The 22,553-nt window shown below is 42.0% G+C and overlaps 2 long non-coding RNA genes and 2 other non-coding genes across 5 annotated transcripts; all 4 read right to left on the bottom strand.

The window, feature by feature from the left end:
• Positions 1 to 2,028: 2,028 nt before the first annotated feature.
• On the bottom strand, positions 2,029 to 2,101 carry trnaa-agc (transfer RNA alanine (anticodon AGC)). Its single transcript has one exon. It is a non-coding gene; the product is annotated as a tRNA-Ala (tRNA).
• Positions 2,102 to 3,133: 1,032 nt separating this feature from the next.
• trnaa-agc (transfer RNA alanine (anticodon AGC)) lies at positions 3,134 to 3,206 on the bottom strand. Its single transcript has one exon. It is a non-coding gene; the product is annotated as a tRNA-Ala (tRNA).
• A 3,470-nt stretch (positions 3,207 to 6,676) lies between these two features.
• LOC141793784 (uncharacterized) lies at positions 6,677 to 7,447 on the bottom strand. Of its 2 annotated transcripts, none has more exons than XR_012598433.1 (4): positions 7,379 to 7,447; positions 7,138 to 7,277; positions 6,959 to 7,042; positions 6,677 to 6,796 (listed from the first exon to the last, which is right to left on the bottom strand). It is a non-coding gene; the product is annotated as an uncharacterized LOC141793784 (long non-coding RNA). The 2 variants fall into 2 exon arrangements; XR_012598434.1 differs by having other exon boundaries at positions 7,138 to 7,274; positions 7,379 to 7,444.
• Positions 7,448 to 7,462: 15 nt separating this feature from the next.
• LOC141793782 (uncharacterized) lies at positions 7,463 to 8,390 on the bottom strand. The gene is made up of 3 exons (XR_012598432.1): positions 8,289 to 8,390; positions 7,631 to 7,684; positions 7,463 to 7,540 (listed from the first exon to the last, which is right to left on the bottom strand). It is a non-coding gene; the product is annotated as an uncharacterized LOC141793782 (long non-coding RNA).
• Positions 8,391 to 22,553: the final 14,163 nt, after the last annotated feature.

Here is a 22,553-nt window from a genome sequence, read left to right as displayed (position 1 = left end):
TATTATGGCGCAAGACAAACCATGATGCTTGCTCTCAGCGAGAGATTTCTCTTTGAAGAAGTGGCCCTACCTCTCAATGAATGGCCTGCTTTGGCTGTTCCTAACAATTCCCCAACATTTCCTTACATTTCCTAACAATTCCAAAGAATTCCCAACACTTAACAGACCAAGTCCTAAGCAGGTCTTGACAGTCCTAACAGGTCAAAAAGAGGCTGGTAGTGTGACATGTTGGAAACTTGGTGCTTTTCCCTCACTTTGTTTCCTGGTGTTGGTTTATGATGATCAGAGATGACGAAGAATGACTCAGTTCTCAATGTGATACTGAGATTTATTGATTACAAGCCAAAAAATGTGCGACAGATCTGTGGTTCTTTTTACCTGTCCCTCTTCACAGACATTCACTGGGTAAAAGAACCCTCTCTCTTATTTCCGAAACCACCTTATACTTTGTTGCTCCACCTAATTTAGACATGTCATTTCCTAGTCTGAGATGTTGTCTTCTGGTATGCCTCACATCACTGCCTCTGTGCTCGTTCACGTTGTTGTTCTCTTACACGACACAGTGACATCGATAGGTTACCTAAAAAGGAATTATTTCATACACATACAGACACTTGCAGACGCATACACTCATGGCCTTTGTAAAGACAGACCTTTTTAACTTCCTCTCTTCTATGTCTGTTTTTCTCAAAACCACAGTTTCACTTACGCAGTTGAACTATCTGTTTTTGTCTGTATCTGCAAACCACACTCATTTATGTTAAAACTGAAAGCACATCATTTATCTGAAAAACACACACTCAAGATTTCTTTTTTGTCACAGCTCAAAACTAAATTCCTCACAGTAAGACTTTTATTTCTTTTTATTTCTGGGTGATCTGTAGCCTCCCAGGACCTTAAAACCATCTGTAAAAAAAAAACTTGTTAATTTATGAACGCATACGAGCACATTTTGCTAATATTTTAGCAAAGCACATATACACAAGCTAGATATTCTAACAGACATCATCAGCAAGGACCCACCTCCTGTGTAGCGGAAAACTGTGCTGCAAGTTTAAAGACAGTCAGAGAATTAGTCGCGTATGGAAAAAAGGTGTTTACTTTCCTGTTCAATTAAGCCAAAGATATTACATTTTATTACATCATCAAAAAGTCATTTATTTATTAAATTGATGATTTGCAGGGTATCCCCCTGTAAAGAAAATAAATATATTAAAACAACCTGAAAACCTTTAATTTTTATGAATAATTTATTTAACACAGAAAACAATTTAGCCTTGTCTGAGGCCATGCTGAGATCTATCCTTTAATAAAAAACAACTTTAAATGAATTAGACTGGCTGATAGACATACTACATTTGTATACTAAAACCATACACTGGACTATAATAGTTAAAAAATCATAGTTACTCATAGTTTTTAAAGTAGAGAGTCAAGTTGAAGAAGATGAATAGGGATAATTTTCTATTAATGCACGCTCTGGTAAGTCTACTTCACGGCTCATGTGATATTTATGATGTGACATGCATCATAACAGCATATAAAGCATAGAGCTAATCGATAACACGTATCTGTAAACATTAAATAATTATCAAAATGATGATTCTAATTATAATGATGATGATGATAATGATGATGATGACGGTCACAAATAATAAACATGTTTTGACAGCTTTCCTTCTCATCATATCCATTGAACCTCTTACCAATATTCTTCATTGACTTTGATGTATGTAAGCCTTTGCATTAATTGAGACATGTTTGGGTTTGCAACAGTTAGCTCAGCAGCCTCACAGCAAAGAGGTGGGTTCTCTCTGGGTACTCTGTATTTGGCAAAGACTGCTGGAATTGCAAGGTCACATGACCACCTGGATGGGCATGTTCAAATGAAGGAGTAACCTGACTCACCAAGAAACCATCCTGTCTCTGAACACAGCATTTATTTTTGTCCACCCAGCCCTCATCCAATGTCTCAGATTTCTTGCCAAAAGGCCCCCTCATGAAGGAGGTGAACATTAGAAGGTCTCCTGGAGAATGCGGGCATCGATCCCGCTACCTCTCGCATGCTAAGCGAGCGCTCTACCATTTGAGCTAATTCCCCATTGAGGAAACAGGGGGCAGTGCAGCAATAAAGCAGTGAGCTTTCAGGTTCCTTGAATTGTGGAACAAGAAAAAAACATGGTATTTGCTCTCAGCATGGGGTAACTCATTGACGATGTGTCCGAGTGGTTAAGGTGATGGACTGCTGATCCACTGTGCTTTGCATGTGTAGCTTCCTTGTTGCATAGACTTTATGCAAGTGTCAACAAAACAGTGGGACCCTCTGTGTTCTTTTAGTTCTACTTCCTTTGTACTTGGGGAGGTCTTTTTGTGTTTTTCCCTCTTTGTTTTTCCCTAAAGGAATAAGTTGGCCAAGATGCCATGCAGTATGTGGAACACAGTAGACCAGTGGCAACCTCCTGGCCCAGCAACCTCCCCCCCCCCCAGGCTCAGCTCTGTTGACTTTATTTCAGTTTGCACCTGACTCTCCACTCGGTGCTTCATAACCATAGCTATTTGGCTCGTTCCACAAGTTTTGGAGACAACAGAACAGCTGGACCGTCCTGCTTGGAGAGCGGAGTGATGCATTGGCAGTGTGCAAGGCCCATAACCCAGAGGTTGATGGATTGAAACCATCCTCTGATAGTTGACAGGTCAGCCTCTACTTTGGCTCCATGTCCAGTCCTTGGAGACTACATCTGTGTTTTGCACAGGACTGGACACGTATTGTTTCACCTGAATGAACTGCGAGTGCTGCTACCTTTTTCAGACTTTTGTGTCCTTTGGAATCCAAGAGAAGACAGAGAAAACAGCTGTTCCCGCAAAACTGTGCTTGATTCTTTCAGACATCAGCACACTGTGGGAGCAAGTGCAGAAAGGAACCCAACAAGCAAAGAAACTGACTCATAATCATGACCAAATGGTGCCCTTATGGTTGGATAGGCAAGATCACTACAGGGAGTAACCTGACTGACCAGGGAACCTTCCTGTTCCTGAGCACAGCATTTATTTTTGTCCACCCAGGCTACATCCAGTGTCTCGGATTTCTTGGCAAAAGGACTCCTCTTGAGGAGGGGAGTGACAGAATGTCTCCTGGAGAATGCGGGCATCGATCCCGCTACCTCTCGCATGCTAAGCGAGCGCTCTACCATTTGAGCTAATTCCCCACTGAGGATACAAAGGGCAGTGCAACAGAAGCCAGTGACCATCAAGGTTCCTTGCATTGTGGTGCAAGAGAAACCAAAGGCCGTTTGCTCTTATCAAAGAGGTGGCTAAAGGGTTGAGGACACCTCATTATTTGTGATAAGCCTGTATTCTTACACAGCTTCTGTCTGTGTGCATACGAGTACTGTGTGGCTGTACAAATGACAAAACCAGGAGATAAAGTATGATGTATTTTTTATTTGCTGTTTAAAAAAACACATATTTCTGAAGATGTGACGTGCCAAGTCAGACTTGCGTATCTGAGTTTTCTTCAAATCCTTAATGGAGCCGGCTCATACATTTGAGCAATGACACAGTGCCCCTGTGTAAACATTTTTTTCATGTGCATAAGTGTGTAAGCTATATATATATATATATATATATATATATATATATATATATATATATATATATATATATATCTTCCACTCATGCACAACACACACCACTGATTCTGCTGACCTCTCACACCTCATTCAGTGAACACTTAATTTTGAATTCTCATTTGGTCCTATTTGGTTTATTCTGATTTAATAAAGTATTATTTCTAACTAGGTTCATTGTGTTTGTCTCCCTTTTTGTCATGATGTACATATTGTAATCTACAGAATGGACACACGGCTAATTAAAATAGTAGTTTATACAGTTTTACTGACTCAACCTGTCTTACATTTAATGTTTGCAGATGACCAAGACAGGAAAACCAGAATATTACCTGCTTCAAATGTGCCCAGGGCCAATATCACTTTTCAACTGGCAAACGGCCGGGGTCCAAGAAATGGAAAAAGGCCTTGGAGAAAATTAATGGTTGCCCCTGCAGAGCCGCACTAAGGATCTGTTTGGGAGAAGCCTTCAGTGCAGATGTGGGTTCCACAAGGTAGGTGGAATAATTTTTTGATTCATTGTTTTTTTAATCTAGTGGTGACGGCTTGATGGGTTTTTTTTTTTGGCATGGACACAGGTAGACGACACAGAGAGACAAGGAGAGGACTCAGAGGCTGGGGGAGTCTAAGACCACACAGAGGGACTGAGAGGAGATACAGCGACAGGGAGAGTCGAAGACAAAACAGATGCAGGGAGAAGAGACACAGAGGCAGGAGCATCAGTGGCAGAACAGGAAGTGCAGTGCTACAAGTGCAACCAGCTTGTGGAGGGAGAATAATTTTCAGAGCACCTATTACAGGAGACATGCAACACCTGTGGGGCCAAGGTGCAGGGTACTTTTGGTCTTCTGGACCAAATCCAACAGGTTCACTATGCTGCATCCATCATGCCATCACCCCAAAAGCTGACAGTGCCACTGAAGACAACAATTGTTCCACCAAAGCCAACAGTTGAGCCACCGACACCAACTGCAGTGCCACCGACACCAACTGCAGTGACACCGACGTCAGCAGTAGTGCTTTTGACACCAGCGCCAGTAGCTCAGCCACGCCACCCTGCACTGCTACTCCACTTAAACCAATTTCTATCAATTGGAAAGGTTTTCTTCCTGATCAGTTTCGGAAAGCATTACAGGACGCAGATCAGGTGTGGACTGAAAAGTGCCTATATAAGCCTACTGGCCAGTTAAAACAAAACAAAAAATCCAGGCCTGCTAGTTTCACCCTCCATTGGAGCCCAAACCATCCCCACCTGCGCCTGGGTGGTGCTGCCAGCAAAGGCTATTCATCTGGGCACCAATGAGGATGTGGGGGATTCCTTTAAAATGCTCACAATCTTCCCAAAAATGAACAGCTCTGGGATCTACAGGAAAGTCAGGGAGGTCATTGACGTGAACAGCCACTACTACCTAGCGGATGGAGACTATCCTTGTTGCAGTAAGTGTTCTCTGCTGGTCTGCCCATGGAGCCAGGACCTGCTCTCCCAGCTGGATGTAGCGCACAAGAGCATTTTCCCTGCTGTCTTCACAACACACCTGGCTCTGGACAGGAAATGCATGACTTTCCTGAAGCCGAGGACCAGCGGTAACAGCTCCTCCTACCTCAAGTCTGCAATAGAGGAAGCACACAGCGAGGAGTGGGCACGTCAGACCATCCACTACCTCTGGGACTGTGAGCACCATAAGTAGATGTCGACCTTCGTCCCCTCTGCAGTTGTCTATCTTCCTCCATCACCCTTCAGGGGTCATCATGTCTACTTATGGTAGAATTCTTAAGATGGACTTGGCAAAGAAGGTAAGGGTTGCAATAGTAGAAAATGTATAAGCTATGAGGTGTAACATAAGAACAAAGAAGGAAATTGGACCCTCCAGGTGTTGCACTCTATACAAAGGTGAGCACCCTCCAAAAGAGCAGCAAAGAGCTGGACATCCTTAGGTGTGGTAGGGGATCCTACTACCTAGAGAGTTTTCATCGTCACCAGTGCACTTTCATTCCAGGTACACCTGCATCAAGACATCCTGTATAGAAAACGGGATGGGATGCCATCAACTTATTGTCACCATAGTAACAAAAAAGTCAAAAAATACCATCTCTCGGTTGTATGATTTTTTTTTAGTGTTCTTTTCTGTTATGAAAGAGAATGTGAATAATCTGTAATTATTCAAAATAATACAGTTACTTTCCACTGTGAGGTATTCATATGTCTTCACTTTACAAAAATGGTTGATTGAACGGAGCATTTTGTTTCTTAGTCTGGCAGTGCAATGCATTACATATGCAGTTGTACATGCTGGAGGGGCTAATGAGATGGAACAAGGGCCGAGCCAAAGAGGCAGTAGCTGTGGAGGGGGCCTCAACCCCAGTGGCGGACTGGGACTGAATATCAGCTCTGGATTTTAACTCGGCCCAGCCCATAACAAGGGACGCCCACCGGGAAACCTCCCGGTGCTCCCGATGGCCAGTCCGCCCTTGCTCAACCCTTAGTACCTTTGATGGTCACCTGATGTCCCACCTTAACAACTTAAGCCAGCGCATCCATGGTTCTGCTCTAGTTACAGAATTCAACCCACCAGGGATACCTCCCTACTAACAATTTTTGGTTCCCAGAATGTTCTAGGAACAAAAGCTCTGATGTTCCCGGAAGAGTGCCCTTTGGTTTGATTTTAGGTTGTCCATACGTTCCCATGGAAAGTTTGCGTTACGTTCTCTAAACGTTCTGTGTTGGTGAGATGTTTGGTTCCCCCAACGTTACCCTGACGTTTATTTTTGGTTAAATTGCCATCTCTCAACCTTCCCCTAACCCTTAGGGAATGTTAGTTTTTGGTTATCTTTTGGTTGTATTTTAAAGTCCCCTACAACCTTCAAACCCCCATAATTGTATTCATACCTGTACTATGAACAAGTAGTCAGTAATGGATGAAAATGCAAGTCTAGCAGCACTTTTTATTACAATATAGTGAAATACAAATAACGCAACAAAAAATAATCAAACCAATTACAATGAAAGGCCATGAAAAGATAGCAAAATACAAACAATAACAATAATGTTCTGCAGTTGGGATGTCTTGTCCAGTTGGTGTCTTCATTCCTTCTTAGCTGATAAAAAAATTAAAATGGGAGCAAAAATAGGCATGTCTGGTCAGGTGTATCCTTATCCCTTTTGAGCTGGCCTTAAAAGAAAAAGACAAGTTAGAGCATTAGTCCACAAAAGCATGACAAATAACCCTAACATCTCTGATTTTGTGATCACCACAAGTGGTTTAAAGATTTCTAAATAATTGCATTACTTGTTACATTCACCAGCCGAGACAAATAGAAGGATTCTAATTTACCTTCAGTGGGGGGCGAATGTAAGTGCTTGCCCAGTGACGTCCTCAATTTCTGCCTCTGGCCAATGGAATTCTTGAGACAGGCCGCTAGGGTGGAAGTGAAAATGAAATTGTTCACTTAAACATCATAACTTAATCAGTCAAGTGGTGTAAGATAATGTGAACAATGCATTAACACATGCCTGTTATAATCTTGAAGAGAGTCAGATCCAGGAAAGGCTTTTTGGAACTTTTTCACCGCAGCAATACATCAGCAGTATCCACTCAACACAGCACATGGCAGCTGTCCGTTTGCACCTCCCAAAGTTCAGAGGAAGTGCTGCTGAAAAAAACAATCATGCAAGTAAGACGAATATTGGGAGCCTTTATATTCTAATTCTGTAAGATAAATCAGTTCAGATAAGATTATTGGCATGTAATTACCATTTTGTTCTCCCTCTCCTGTTGTGTAAGACTTCGGTCCAGCTTCTCCAGTTCACTCACTGTTCTGCATAGTGAAAGCAACAGGTTTTTCATGCAGAAACAGCCTCAACCACTGCTGTGGTTTTGATCCTCTTCATCAGGCAGGCCATGTGTGCTCCTATACTATAGGGACATTTGGAAGAAGTTCATGTGAATTTTTACACACAATATACTTTCCTATGTGAACAACTTAGGTGTGTGTAAAATACTTACTCTTCTAAATGGTGGCCATGACTGAGAAACATTCCTCTCCATCATGAATCATTACTGAATGAAGAAAAATATAGAAATAAAAAGTTTATTTTAAAATTCCTGGTTCTGAAATTGTATCAAAACTTGGAAATGGAAAACTCTTATACAGCAATAAAAATTACCTAAAAACAAAACATCAAATAACTTGTATTAGATAGGATTTAAATACCTATAGATTGCATAGTAGCACCCACTTTAGTGTGTTGTTAATCTCTCTCAATAAGTGAGTGTGGCAGCTCTAGACTAACTAAACCGCATTGAACTTTTTTAAGATGAACGTAGAGATAAAGTTTAAACGGACAGTGAGGCTACAACAGGAGCTACAGGCGAAAAAAGGCTTGTATGTTTGTGTTCATTCCAGCCCACATGCAGCAGTTATTCTGCTGTGGTCTGTTAAAACGCGAGTGTCTATAGATGAAATTAAGAGCCAGGTCACGTTAGCTCTTCTGGTAGAACATAACAAGGATTTACTGAAAATACAAGTTAAGAACACGTCTCACAGCGGTGGGCTGTAGAGTAACAATACATCAACGGTGACTTCAGGACGTTCCCACCCGAGTTTACAAAGTTCATTTCAACATCTACGATAGCGCCTAGCGACTTCTGATTAATAAATTACCTTTTTCGCGTAGTTTTCCAGTTAAGAAAGTTATCATAGACGAAGAAACGTGGCGAAAAAAAGACCGTGTAGAAGGAGCCTCTGCTCTCCATTCATTTGCCTCACTCCAAACAAAGAAGCGCGCCACTGAGGTCTTACGACATAGAGAAACAAGGGCTCATGGGAAACGGAGTCTTAATTGCGAAAAAGCAAGAGCATTTGTGGGTTCCTCTCACAACCCCATTAAATAAAAAGTTTTTCTTCTATTGAAAGACAAACACTTACCGTGTTGATGACCTACTTGGACAGATGCAGAAATACGTAGACACAACGCATTCATCTGACCCAACTTTTCTCCATTCATCTCCCTCTTCTTCTTGAGAGTCTTTTTGTCCTGTGGCAAATCAGCTGAAAGTTGCAATAGCGCCACCTACTGTACTGGTGTGTGCTTGTGGATCAAGCAGTTGGTCTTAAATCCTAAATGAGAAGTGTTCTGTTTTTATATTTTTATGTTTTTAGCAGTTTTTCTCAATACATACACTTTATTTTATTGCCTTCCTTAAGAGGACTTTGAGGAAACATATGACAAAGTAGGCACACTGTGCTTACAACAAATATTAAAGAAAGTTTTTATATAGTGCATTTCAGGACATTAAAGCTAAAAACAAATGAAACTAAAAACTAAAAGCAACAAAAATTGGCAAAAACTCTGACAGCATTCATGTGGCAATGTGTAAATCATCATTTTGTCAGCACAGTTACTCATCGTTCTCGGTTAACCAAAAAACAACCAAACGACAACCCACCCAATGTTGTGTGAAGGTAGGACTGCAACCAATGGAGAACGTTTCTGTTCTCTTTACGTTAGGGGAACGTAAGGCTTTGTGTGGTTTCAGTGTAACCAAGGAAGAACGTTCTCCGAACATTAGATCTTGGTTTGGTTGTAACTAACCTTTAGACAACCAAAAGCTAACATTCCCTTTACGTTCTGTGTTACTAGGGCTACTAGTAAGAGGGATCTTTGAGCAACACTGGTGGACCAGAGTCTGACACCTTCTCTTGCTCTTTTCTAAGGCACCTCTCTCACCAGAAGACATGGATTTCTGGGGTGCAAAGTTTGTGCCGTACATGTAGGAGATGGATGTGTGTACATCCTTTCCTCATTTTGTGTTTTTACTGCGCTTGATTCCTCCGGATATCAACGCACTGAGGGACCAAGTGCAGAAAGGAACCCAAAAAGCAAAGAAACTGACTCAAAATAATGGTCGTGCTCTGGCTGTTGCATATGCAAGATCACTTCAGGGAGTAACCTGACTCACCAAGAAACCTTCCTGTTCCTGAGCACAGCATTTATTTTTGTCCACCCAGCCCACACCCAGTGTCTCAGGTTTCTTGGCAAAAGGCCTCCTCTGGAAGGAGGTGAGCATAGAAGGTCTCCTGGAGAATGCGGGCATCAATCCCGCTACCTCTCACATGCTAGGCGAGCGCTCTACCATTTGAGCTAATTCCCCACTGAGGACACCAGTGGGGGCAGTGCAGTAAAAAGCCAGTGACCATCAGGGTTCCTTGCATTGTGGTGCAAGAAAATGCAAACGCTTTGCACTTATTAAAGAGGTGGCTGAAGGGTTGAGGTGATTGACACCTTATTAGTTGTGCTTTGTTTGTGTGGGTTTGAATCTCTTTCTTATCCCTCAAACTTTAAGCTTATTTAAAATTATGTTTATCATGCTGTTTCTTATTGTGTCCTCAGACACAGATTTCATTCTAACCATTGTGACCTTTTCTTACACTATGTATCCTGCCCCTTTAAAAATGTGAGGTCCATGATGCTGATCAAGGAACTATTAGCGCTTAAAGTATGAGGTGTGTTTATCACATGTACAGACACACAGCTGTTCATATCTTCATGGTTCAGGGTTCTGACTGTTCATCGAGCTTTATGGATACAAACTTAATTTTAAAACCATTAATTATAAAAACATTGACTGACGGATACAAACTGCTCAGGGTTCAGAGGTGAAATTTAACAATTATTATGGCGCTGATGGATTCTGTGCAGCGGAGCAGCCTGAGGCAAAAACAAACCCTGTTTAATGCAGTTATTTCCCTCCATGTAGCTCGAGTGTGCTTTATTAAAGTTTCTGCCAGTTAAGAAGCATGCTTTCAGAGATGGCACGCTGATATAATGTTGACAGCACATTGACAGAGGAAATGTGATTAGACATGCTGGCTTTATGATTCTCAGTATTAATCTGTAGGTGAGAAACAAAGAGGGTCATCAAATAGTGCAAAGTCAGTAAACAGTAGTGTGGACTCTTAATTCTCAGAGCCCTAACTTCCAAAGCTGAAATTCCACTAATGACCACTAGAGGATTTTCCCAGATTCAGGTCGATCATCAAGTCGGTCATTTTTGAAGGCAGAGGTTAAATCCAATACACTGCAAAGCTAATTCAAAAAAAGTTTATGTCTTCAGCCACATTTACCTGACAAGTCCAGAAGATAATAATATGTGTGATTTTTTTTTTTTTTTTTTACATGAAGACATTATCCTGACTTTTCTTTAACTCTTTAAAACCAATTTATGCACCATTTCTGTTGAGTTGCCAGTGATGTCTATGGACAACAATTATATCTTTCAACAGGAAAGGCCGTGGGACAGTTTGGCAGAGCCTGTCCATTAATGTCAGACTTGTAAACTAGTGCACTGATGAACTGACCCCTGCAGGTGGCAGCAGTGCTCTCTTTGGATGAGAGATCAGCAAATATCATGAGAAAGATGACTTAAGAGACCATAAATAACTTTCTGCTCTCGACAAAGATGAAGACGCTTCTCTTCTACCTCCTTCCTCTCTATCTGTCCCACTTGCTCTCGGTCTGTCTCTGTCTGAACTATCAGAGCCTCTCTCTGTGTCTTAATGCAATTGATCAAATTTCCTCAACAAGGAAACAGGACAAAGGGGAGCCTGCCTGCCCCGGTGGAACGTTTACCAGGTATACAATCGGCTCCTGGGATACTTGGAGGACTGTATGCCTGTTGAGCCTTTCTGTCAAGGTCTTTAAAGATTTTTACATATTTGGATTTATGAGAACAGACTTTCTGCTGTTTGGAGCTGGCGGTTTCCTGATTTATTGGGAAGAAGACACAGGCTGCTGCTTTGGCTATCAACACGCTGCCCATCACTGAGGGATTGTGCAGAGCTGTCAACACTTACCCCAGGCTCACACTGAATCCAGTGCGGGTCCATTGCAGCTTCCTCATGTAATCCGTATCATTAAAATCACTGTTGTAGGCTCACATTAGCCCCAAGCGGTGCGAGTCAGGTTGTGGGACCCGTACGGCACAACAGGAAGAATCCGCAAGAAGTCTATCTTTTCCGGACGCCGGAGAGGGTCTGGGTCAAGCTGAATGAAATATGACGGGCTAAACAGGACGTGAATTGCCAGGTGGCATGAAGATCGGTTGTTTTTTAAAATAAAATCAGTGAACAAACAAATGTAACTTCACTCTTCTTTTACAGCACAGTCACGCTAGTAGTAAATGTAACATAACGTCACACCCGGTGACAGGAGGTCACATTTTGACAACAAGGGATGAGGAGAGACTCATCCTTGAAGTGGAAAGTCATCCCATTTTATATGACACATCCCATACTATTATAAGGATAATTCAAGAAAAGAAAAAAGTAACGTTATTAAAAATAATAAACAGAGGAATAAAGCTCTCACGCAAGTCCAGAGAAGAACGTGAACCCACGTGAGCTTCTACTCTCGCGAGTGCCCTTTCCGTACCCGGCACCGGAGTCAGCCACAGCCTCTATCCGGAGCAGATGTGAGTGGCAGCTTGCAGAAAATCCGCACGGTATCTGGACTGCAACCGTTCCGGAGCCAATGTGAGCTCGGCGTTAGACTCAAACAATATGCAAACTCAATCACAGGCAGGATGTGATTCCTGGATCTCTTCACAGGGTGGACAACAACTTGGAGAAGTTGACAGCTCGGCTCAGCTGTAATGGGCCACCAAATTAGGTCATTTGGATCGCCACAGAGATGACCAGTGAAACTAAAGCAGATGGAAAATTTTACACTCTGCCTGACCCAAACAATTTTTATCTCTCTTTGGCTCCTCCACATCGGCCTTGGTAGGCTGGACGCTTTACTCTCCTGGATGGTATGCAGACAGATGCTCTACCCTTCACCTTCCACCTGTAAACTTGTCACTGGATCAGAACTCTTTGAGGTCATCATCAGACGGCAGAGACATTGTTGAGTCCGGGTAGAGATGAAGTCCATGGGCTTACACATACACACACATTAAGTCACATGGCACACACAACCTTGGACTCAACGTCTTCTTTGGCTCCATTACTGTTCAGCTGCAGAGGGTTGATGTGCATGTGCCTAAGTGAGGCTGTGTGTGTGTGCGCCTCGGAGTTTGTGCAGTGACACTTGTGCAAGTCACTGAGTTAGTTTGTTAGTTGTTCATGTGCTTATATGCCACAGTGCTTTTTTCCTAATCTCAAACTATACTCTCATTTTAGAGGGCGTTGTCTGGAATTGGCTCTTTTTTCCTCCTCTACTCGCCTCTTGTATTCCCTTTTCTCACCTAAGCGGGGCGCGCAAGCTGCTGGCCCCCAGTGTCACTGTGTTTTCTTAGACGGGATGTAACTGGAATATGATTTTGTTGCTCTGAAACATGTGCAATGATGCATAAAGCTATCGTATTAAAGGATGTTGCAAGTTGCCAGCTTGTACTTCAGTGGAGTATAAGTTGGGATCAGGAGAAAAGACGATGGGCATCACGCAGTGGGGATCAAAAGAGGGAGCTTTAAGCCACGTTTCCACCAAGCAGTGCGGGTCGGTTCAGTACGGTTTGGGACAGTTAAGTCTGATCCCGTTTGCGTTTCCACAGCAAACTGTGCCCTCTCGTGGTGGGCGGGGTGTAAGCCGGATGCCGGGAGCCGCAGCTGGTAAACAATAGCGCGACGCCGTAGCAGCTTACCCCCCTATTAAATCCAACGAAGAAGAAAACACAGCACAGTAAACAAAGAGCATAGATGGAAGACATGCAGCATTTTGTCCTCTCTGTGATTTTCATGTAACTCTCTGTTACAAAGTGCAGTCAAGCTTTGTTTCAGAGAAGACTGTGAGCTGCCAGGAGAAATGCAGCCGCTGTCGGGGTAAGTGACGATTCTTTTGACCAATCAACGGTCTGCAGTGTGTTGCTCCACCTCCCGAGAGCGGACCGGTTCAGTCTGGCACCCATACAAAAGGGTCCCAAAAAAGTGGGACTGCTCGTCTCGGTTTCTAGAGATCCGTCCCGGGATGAGTCAGTGGAAACGCCGCTAAAAGCACACGAACTGACCCCGACTGCTTGGTGGAAACGCGGCTTTAGAGACAAACGCTAAAAACTAATCAAGGCTTTTTTTCTCTCTTTGGTGAAACCTGCCTATGTCCTATTGCCAATCACTTAAAAAAGTAGAAAAAAACATTTTGTCTTGATGAAACAAAAGGGTTTGCTCTCTCCATTTTGGTAGTTTCAATGTTTAGACTGTCATAAAACACAATATTCTGCTGGGTCAGTCAAAGCGCTCTAAAACGATCTGCTTATGGGATTCTCTGCTCTGTAAACAGCTGGCTGCCAATGTGTGATGTGATACTTGCCTTTTTGAAATTGTTAGGGTTAATATTTGTTCATTTTTATTCCAACTAAACCAGTTTTACAGAAATCTTGCATAGATTTCCTCCCCCTTACCTCCTTGTCACTACATTTGAAGTGGCATGAATTTGCTAAGAAAATTTCAGATTCAGTGTGGCTTGTGCTCAGACTGTCATAAACAAAGCAGATATAGGTCACATTCAAGCAAAAAAATAAATTCAGGTCACTTTGAACTTAAGTATGAACATAGCTTAAGTGACATTCTATCATAGACAGCAGCAGTCACCTATTCAGGTTATCGATCTCTGAGGAATAAATGTGTGTATCGTCAGCATAATGGTGATACCAGGGACCTGACAGGAAAGGTTACCCAGAGGAAGCATGTGAATGGAAAACAGGATGAGCTGCTAATTGCCCTTCAACCAAATGAGACAATGATAAAAGAGACATTGTTCAAAGCTGAAACACTTTCCTCATTTATGTTTCAAGGTGTGAGAATGAATGGAAATGTTCAGTGTTATTAGATTGCCGAGACATTTTTTACTCTTATACATTCATTTTTCTATTTACATAAATCATCTTGGACAAATAATTCACTTTGAAATAATACTTTGCATTAACTTCTTTACATTTTCAATTGTTAGCCTGCTCCTCACCTTCACATCTGAGTCCTGCTCACCCAATCAAGATTCTAACTTGCAGAACCAATAATTAGCCTTAATAAAATAACACATGCAATTAGAAAGAGACTTTCCCTGCCTCCTGTTTGAAAAGTATGAATGTGTAACACTATGTTCGTCTCCTTGAGAAGTAGACTCACAGGTTTTTAATGGCATGGTCTTGGTTTTAAAGCTTCTTATAGATCCAAACTCTGCATCATTTGATTGACAGCTCCAAATTAGAGTCCCCTGTGGTTCAGCGAATTCTCAATGCAGTGAGAAATGTTTGATAAATACAGGTTAAAAAACAGCCCATCACCTCCATCTGTGTGTCTCTGATGGAGCTCCTGTGTTGTTGAACGGCAGATAACAGAGTGACATGGAAGAGGAGAGAGACGTCACTAACACAGACGAGCAGGTTGGAACTGCTGGCCCTCACCTCACCTTGGCATCCAGCAACCTTGAGACTTCACACTCAGGAGGATGACATCCTTCAGATGTGGAGGCTTCACTGAAGGTCTGCAATTACGCTGGTTGGCAGCGCGTTCAGCAACACATGAGAGCTGTCAGTTAAATGTATTGATGAATTGATTTGTACAATCTTGCTCATATGGAAACCAAATTAGTTTCCACCCTACATGTATGACCTTCCCTTCAGCACACAAGGACTTGTTGGTTGACTGACAGCTGTTAGGCATCCAGGGTCTATCAAACAGTCAAATATGAAGGATTGCTTTACAGTGTGTAGTTATGTAGTCCCTTAAGGAAACCTCATGCACCAACACATCTTTAACTAGACTGTGGGGAGAGCAGCTCCCGGTAACAACTGCTCAGCTTTGAATCCAGCGGAGCAGATGGAAGCCAATGGGGCATTTGACCTTGAAGGACGTGACTTACAAAGACAAGTTGTAATCTTCAGGTGTGGATTTAATGATGTTGTGCTTCTGTCCTGTTTGAGGGAGTTTGGGAGAAGCGGGGAGGAAGGTGGAGAAGGTCAAGAAGAGTAACTTTCATTACATGTGCTACGCTCCAGCTGCCTAAATCCAGGAGAGAAGAGCGGTTTGTTCATCTACGTTAATCAGTCATTACTGTGGATCTGTTTTGATTACATTTTGTGAGCAAGTTACTGCATGAACTCAAAACTGAGGTACTTTTCATTCGTCTCATTCCCAGTTTACAAAAAAAGGTTGCTTGTCCTGAATAAACGAAGTATGACAATTGAATCAGATAAAAACAACAATTCCAATTCAAGAACCTTAAAAAATAAATTATCATCCCATTGGCATTTGTTTGACTCTTTAAAGCTATGGTCTACGATCTAAAACCCAGTTTGGCTGAAGAGACACATTTGAAAAACACAGCCTCACTCACCCCTCGTCTTTCTCGGCGTGTCTTTACCAGCTCAGTTTACAATGCTAAAGATGTGTGGCTAACTTATGCTAAAATCTATTGACAGAGCTGACCCATTCCAACCAGCAGCGTTCAGTCATTAGCCAGTTTTGGCACAGACTAACCAGAGTTATTCAGCTGACATCTCCCACTGTGTTAAACAAAGTTATTACCTGTTCAACAAAAACTCAGCTGTTTCTGCGTCAGTCTTCAGTCCCAAATCCCTCTGCAGCTTTTTCCACCAGTCCTACATTTCTCCAATATTCAGTCTCTGTTGGCACCTGTATCGCTCATAATTCTTCCTTGCTTCAGCATTTTCCTTGAAACTTTTTCGTTTTCTTCCCTTCCCTGAAGAGGGTAACAGTAACAGCTTCCTGGTTTCGGTCTTCTCTGGCTCCATGACGCTTTGGTAGCTGAGCAGCTAGCTGACATGAGAGGGGTAGTGGGGAAGGACAAGGTGGGACCATGGGCATGACGGTGCGACGTGATGGAGACAGGGGATTGGATGGACTAACGCACAAATACGAAATGAGGGAAACGGCGGTTCAGATTGGTCGTTTTGGCCGTTTTGCAGCTGCTGTACTGAATGGATTTTTTTCGTTCTTTTTGGTTTTTTAAATTGCGTAAATCGGACCATAACTGCCTCAAAACAGTGTTAATAATAATTACTGTAGACCATAGCTTTACGCATTTCAGGTGTGATCTTTGTCATTTAGTATCTTGAAATAAGACATTTTTTCGTACTTGCCTGGTGAATCTTGCTTAAATGAAGTCATTTAAGCTAATTTTACAGGAATAAAAACAAAAACACCTGCTTCTTCTTGACTTTTTGCAGTATGCTTAATAGAGGTCTAGATCAGTGGTTTTCAAATTGTGAGGCGTGCCTCCCCTGGGAGGCGCCAGAGAGTTCCAGGGGAAGCACGAGAAGAGGAACACAAAAAAAGCACAAAATAATAAAAAATAATAATGATTAAAAAATGTCTGAACTAGCACTGAGCGCAAAAGTTATGGAAACAAGCGTGCCGTGGTTTTATGATTATTTTCCCTTACGCTCGCCATACGGAGAGCTTGTCTCTGTATGTAGCATCCACATGTTTGTGCACTTTGCCTTGCGCTATACAGAGAGCTGAGAAGAATTGTGAATTGCGACCTTGCACACAGCTACAAGACAACGCAACAACTGCTCTGCTCTGCAACCAAACAGGACACTCATGGATCCCCCAGGGGCATGTGCCCACAAACACACGTATGTGAACATATGAACTCAGCTAAACGATGTACAGCAAAATGTATTTCTTAGGAGACTTCTGGAAACGTTGCCGTTGAGCCTTTTAGCTTGTCTCATATATCAATTCAGGGGTCTCAGACCATGCTAGATCCCATGTATTTTTACAGTGATAACGACGGATATTTAAAGTTGGGTTTTTCTTAGACCGGATTCTCCAAGGCTACAGTGTGTACCTTGTTTACTGTGAATTTGTAATCTATTTGCGTTTGAAAAGCTGTACTCAACGGTCTCCTTAAACAAGAGTTTTGTTGATGCTAAAAGCAGCTCTGTGTATGATTGATCTGTGACTGAACAATATTTTAATTACTGGATTTTGATTGATTTTTTACTCTGTACTGCCATCGTGGCCATGCTTTCTCGCTTGGCTCAAGAGCTGTCATCTCATTTTATTTTGATGGTAGTCATTAAAACGAATTAACAAATAGGCATTGACCTAAATTCATCTAATTTTTACCCATTTCAACTAAAATTTTGGGGACTGTATTAGGACAGAATGTATGTCTTTCCAAATCACAGTGACATTCTACCAAGCTACAGTTATAATGGCAACTTTCTGTTGCCCATGCTCTGAAAAATGACTTCCCTGAGGTTGACTGGAATTTTCTTCTCAATTACCAGTAAAGGAAGCTCAGACAACCTCTCCTCAGAGTGTGCAGATTTTATCCTTCAACTCATCTAGCTCTGCTCACCCACAACATGAGACAGAGGATGGTATCAGCAATTACCATACTTGCCAACCTTGAGACCTCAGAATTTGGGAGATTTTCAAAGTGGGGGTCATATTGATGTGTTGTGATTTCCGTTCGGTCACTGTGTTTAATCGAAAAGTCAGATCTACAAAATGTGCACGTAGGATATCCCGTCCCCTTTGTGCCGGCCCGGATAAACAGGAATTCTCTTTTCCACTCATTCTGGAATTTACACGAGTACTTTCTCCTCTTACTCATTTCTTCCTCTGCTTCTTCTTCTTCTTCTGTTCTGTTTGCCGCGCTTGACTTTGAGCCGAGGTGTAACCGTTATTAATGTCCGGGGGGAAAACAGTGCCCAGTCAGAAGAGAAGGGTGGTGTAGCAATATTGTTGTCTGGGTGAAAATCGGGAGAAATTTACGACAATTGTGGGCCCGGGAGATTTTCGGGAGGGGCACTGTATTCGGGAGTCTCCCAGGAAAATTGGGAGGGTTGGCATGTATGGCAATTCCAGCCAGGGCGGCGCTTAGCTCAGGGCACGTCAGGTCAGGGCAGGTCGTGGATCATGTGTCCGAACAAGCTAAATCTAAATTATTTCAATTTTATTTCATATTTGATTATTTTTGGGACACACTGGCAGATTTACTCACACACACTTACAAAAAATAAATAAATAAAAACAATTTGACAAAAGGGCATCAAGGGGCAAAGGGGCAGGTGCTCAAGCATCCTCCACCCCTGCGTCTGCACATGCCTGCTCCTCATTCAGATTCAGGTTCAGAGTCAGACATTATTTATCCCAAAAGATAATTCAGTTTGAGCTTTTTACCCAGACTATACACACATTTACGAACAACAGGCAAAAGAATGCCAGGGATAATAGATGGACATTCAGTAAACAGTTGGTACATTTAGGCCAAGTGGACTCAGCGGACAGAATTTGGTCACATTGGGAGATTATTCCTTTAGCTTTTTGGACATTCAAACCTACAACAAACTCAAGACTCTTTCCCAAACAAAGATGCTCAAATGATTTTAACACATCCATCTCAGCAGCACTAAGCTGTTTACAAGACCACATAGTTCGAGCTGTGACCTCAGAGCAACATGTAGACACAGGAAATAGAGGAAGGTCTGTGTGTTGGATTCCCTACGATTGGGAATGTCAGACAGTAAACAGTGTTTATGTCAAACCGTCGCTTGTTTGTGTCTCTGGACGATTCTTTGTTTGTTTCACGCTTGAACAGTCAACAGGGGATGATCCTGCAGCAGCCTGGGACTTTGTGGAGCCTCTTCACAAAGCTGAAACTTTGATTTATGAACTGTTGGTTCAGTGGACTTCAGTGGCCATTAAGTTTGTTAGTGCCATCAGTTACAGCTGCCAGGAGGGCTGGGAAGGTCAAATGTAATGGCCTTGACAGTAGAGGGAGCCCATAATGTTTAGACAGGGTGGACACCCACACACACACACACAAACACACACACACTGTAAACAGCATTTTAAACTACACAGGTGATTTATTGTCTCCCCTGATCAAATATTCATAGTGAAGGTAGTGTGAGATCGGAGGTGAAGGTCTGTGCACGCTCCTTTTTACCTGCTGTATAATGAAACACTCAGCACGGTTCATGTCACCGGAGGTCAACCAGGACAGGAGGTTTGTTCTGTACTATAAGAGATTAATGATATGGTTTTATTATTGTGTTCAGCTCAAGAATAGGATAAGATCAAAAGAGGCTTACGAGCCCCCCCTGGTTTGAAAAACACTCCAGAAACCACAGATGGAGTCCTGTGACTGAGGGCTGCACTGTCTAGAGCAGTGTTTCTCAACTCTGGTCCTGAGGACCCCCTGCCCTGCATGTTTTAGATGTTACCCCACTCCAGCACACCTGATTCAAATGAACAGCTCGTTATCAGGCTCGAGCAGAGCTTGATGACGAGCTGATCATTTGAATCAGGTGTGTTGGAGTCGGGAGCATATCATATCAATGCTAGTATATCAATGCTAACCAGTGCTGGGACTGGTGTTCTCTGCAAGCTGAGGAGAAGGAGGTGAGGATGACGTGTTGGTTCTGTGGTGTAAGCTAAGAAGAGACGACATCCACCTGTCCAATGATCCATTGTTACAGGGAATGTACAGCCTATTTCCAATAAGATGAGGGAGCTAGCGATACTAACCCAGTACCAGAGGAAATACCAGAGGGCGGAGTCACATCATGCTATTCACAGACATGGCTAACAAAGCTAACAATGGACAATAATGCAACATTGGAAGAACTACAAACTACAAAGTTGCACCATTTTAAGAAAACAAATGGTAAATTTTGAATTTCACCGAAGCAACGCATCTCCAGAAATTTGGGAGAGAACCATGTTTACCTCTGTGTAGCGTCCCCTTTTCTTCTACACTCAAAAAAGGAACATTGGTGTTCGTTCAATCAGCATAAATAAAACATGTAGCTTCTACTAGATTATTTCATGTTCAGTGGTTAAACATAATTAAATCATGTTGTTTCAGCATGATGTGCAAAATCGTTAAAACAACAAGATCACTTTATGTTAACTCAACCTGATTGGTTTAGGTAGGAATCCCATCTGCAACACCTCTCCAGAGCAGGAGGTGGCAGTAATGTGCAATAGGACCTATTCATCAGAGAGCAGAGCCAGAGGATAACCTGCTCTGTAAAAATCTGTCAATCAGTTGAAGTGATGTAACTTTTTTAATCAATCCAACTCAATATTTAAGTTAAGGTTTCCAATGTATTTTTGTGGATCATATCAATTTGAAATTCTGTATTGATACAACTAATAAAAGAAGTAGTTGGACCAACTTAAATGAATTGCTCCAATTGGTCACACCTAAATAAAGTTCTTTGAAATGAAATTAACAACTTTTATCAACCCAACTTAATAGGTCAAATAAATTAAATATTTTAATTCTTCTCAAAACAATATTTAACATTGATCCAACTCAAAGTTTTAAGTTATTTTTACTCAATAATCTGCAAAACCTAAAAGGAAAAACCGTGGGTGAGGAGGGAACACTATGGATATGAGACTCTGATGCACATTAAGATACCACGCAGGGACAGTGTGTCTGTGCTCCATGGCATGGACCAGCTGCCTGTCTGTGGGACAGTGTGCTAGCTGGCTGGCTGGCTGACTGTTTGTGCTAAACAGCATAGTCTACTTGGCTGTGCCCCATGGCATTGGCTACTTGGCTCTGCTCCATGGCATAGGCTGCTTGTCCTGGCTGCCTGGCCGTCTGTGCTCCATGACAGTGAGGGCTCCAATTAAAATACTCTCAGTAATGGTGATTTGAATATAACTGAAGACAAAACCCAGTTTGTCATTTCTGGTCATAATTTTAGCCCATCAACACATCTCATTATTAACATATAAAATATTAAACATGCTAAAAAGTACACGGTCCATGCCACAGGGAACAGACAGCAAGTCCATGCAATGTGAAGCACAGAAAGCTTGTGCCCTTGGCAGGTTAACATCTTAATGTACAGCGGGGTCATATATCCACTGCACTCCCTCCTCACTCACGGTTTATTGCAAAAGGTTTATTGCAGTCAAGGCAACACAATACTATTTAGTTCGATGAACATGGGTTTAGTTGTGAACTCTTAGAAAATTTGAGTAAAATCTACTTTTTTCTATTTGAGTTACAACAACAAACGTTTTTAATTTGAAATAACTTCAATATAACATGTACATTAAGATTAAATGAATTATCTAGATCTAGATAAAGATATTGCGTGCAACTGCTAAAAGTAATACAATTGGGTAAATTCAACAAAACATTTTTTTCAGTGTAGCAACAGTCTGTGAACATCTTGGGACTGAGGAGACCAGCTTCTGGAGTATATTTGCACTACAGCCTAACTTTTTGGAGCTGAGGTTGTGGATAGAATAGAATAATTAATGATAATTTACCTAAGAGTCAGAATCTGTGACACAGTCTGTGTGTTAAAAGAGATAGAACAGAAATGATTGTGAAATGTTGTTTTAAAATGATCAATAAGAATCAGGTGACTGATTTGTTTGTGATTTTGGTCACAAAGTCAGTTTTTCACATTTTCTGTTAAACTAATTGGTGACCTTTTCTTCTATTGTTGCTGCATGATGAACAACTTCTTTATAATTTAACAGTTCAGCTTCTTTAAACCCAGCATGCAGCTGGAGCAGCCCAGTAAGAGCTGAGATTTCCCTCCACAAAGAAAAACATCCTCTTCCACCTTAATGTCATCCAGAATAAATGATTTTACAGATATATCAGTTCACATTTTTCATGGTTGATCCAAAACCCAACACCAGTCGCCCTCTGAAGCCACAGTGGGAGCAAAGTAACGAGTCCCTGCGAGCAGATGAACTGTTTGATCAGCCAAACAATCCAAGTCAGTATATTTATTGTACTGTTTCCCTTTCTTTGAAGGATGTTTGTTTGCTTGCATGAGCAATATTTAACTCAACCATGAGAGGAAAAAAGAAGTAATTTGAGAAGCAGATCAAATATTAAACACACTCCAGATTATCACTAATAGGCTTAACAGCCCAGTCACAAACCATGACATGATGTATTAGAGTCTCACAGGG

Source organism: Halichoeres trimaculatus, unplaced genomic scaffold, assembly GCF_033239565.1.
Source record: "Halichoeres trimaculatus isolate MK-OKI-2021-1 unplaced genomic scaffold, fHalTri1.1 fHalTri1_scaffold_7, whole genome shotgun sequence".
Taxonomy (NCBI): Eukaryota; Metazoa; Chordata; class Actinopteri; order Labriformes; family Labridae; genus Halichoeres; species Halichoeres trimaculatus.
This window is presented reverse-complemented; position numbering and strand designations above follow the sequence as displayed.